Here is a 1,358-nt window from a genome sequence, read left to right as displayed (position 1 = left end):
TAAGAAACAAAGAGGACTCAGATCAGAAGCATAAAATTTCGTGCTAGGCTATCTCAGCGAGGTTGCTTTTCGAAGGCAATTTCAAAATGGCTGTGTTTTATATATTAGGGCACAATTGTTCGACGTAAACAAATATAATATAAAGTCTGGGCAGCAGTGTTGACATTCATGTCCACAGTGAACTTGAATTAAAAAATAAAGTTAAGGTAAAATGTACTAAACATTTTATAACTTTAAAAGTCAAACGGTGGCCTCGAGATTGCTTACATTTACAATTTCGGCAATAAAGACTATTATTTTGAGGGGAAATCACTTTTAAATACCCCTGATTTATGGTTACAGTGATGTTCCTGGATTGGAATCCAGCGTAGAACAAATACATGACAAGAAAACAAGGCCATGAATAACACGGATGCACGCATATCATTTGGAAGAAAATATTTCAATACATTTTTCTTTTCATTAAAGGGAACATGCACTCTACTTGTAGGAACAATATTAAAGATATTAACTAAAACACTGCTACTATAAATGCAAACTGGATAAGCTCTAAGAAATTATCCCGTCTCCCAATTATAATAAAAGCAATACAGGACAACAGTTTCTTTGATTTAATTAATGCAACATTTTTTCTTCATTATTTAGAGTGAACCAGTTTATAAATTTGTCCATGTATCTGAGACCCTATAAAAGAGGTTGTCAGTGAAAAATGTTGGAGCGTCCCTGGGTGGGCTCGAACCACCAACCTTTCGGTTAACAGCCGAACGCGCTAACCGATTGCGCCACAGAGACCAACTGGCTGTCATCGTTTGCGAGCACTGTATTAGTGCAATAACTCCTTCCCTTTCTGTCTGCAATTGTTGAGTAAACAGGAAGGTGATTACTTAATAGCCATTTAGAAATTGTGTTCGGTGCATTGCAAGTCTAAACGGCGCTGAAGCCCATTAACCCCTTCAATACTGATGGGCCGAATGGCCTGATTCTGCTCCCATGGCTAATGAACGTGTGTAACATAGAAACATAGAAAATAGGTGCAGGAGTAGGCCATTCGGCCCTTCGAGCCTGCACCGCCATTCAATATGATTATGGCTGATCATCCAACTCAGTATCCCGTACCTGCCTTCTCTCCATACCCCCTGATCCCTTTAGCCACAAGGGCCACATCTAACTCCCTCTTAAATATAGCCAATGAACTGGCCTCAACTACCTTCTGTGGCAGAGAATTCCACAGATTCACCACTCTGTGTGAAAAAAAAACTTTCTCATCTCGGTCCTAAAAGACTTCCCCCTTATCCTTAAACTGTGACCCCCTGTTCTGGACTTCCCCAACATCGGGAACAATCTTCCTGCATTTAGCC

The 1,358-nt window shown here is 40.1% G+C and overlaps 1 non-coding gene across 1 annotated transcript; it reads right to left on the bottom strand.

The window, feature by feature from the left end:
* Window positions 1-718: 718 nt before the first annotated feature.
* trnan-guu (transfer RNA asparagine (anticodon GUU)) lies at window positions 719-792 on the bottom strand. The gene has a single exon. It is a non-coding gene; the product is annotated as a tRNA-Asn (tRNA).
* Window positions 793-1,358: the final 566 nt, after the last annotated feature.

Source organism: Rhinoraja longicauda, chromosome 29 (assembly GCF_053455715.1).
Source record: "Rhinoraja longicauda isolate Sanriku21f chromosome 29, sRhiLon1.1, whole genome shotgun sequence".
In the NCBI taxonomy this organism is placed as follows: Eukaryota; Metazoa; Chordata; class Chondrichthyes; order Rajiformes; family Arhynchobatidae; genus Rhinoraja; species Rhinoraja longicauda.
The sequence above is the reverse complement of the archived record's forward strand: the minus strand, read 5'-3'. Positions and strand labels throughout refer to the sequence as shown.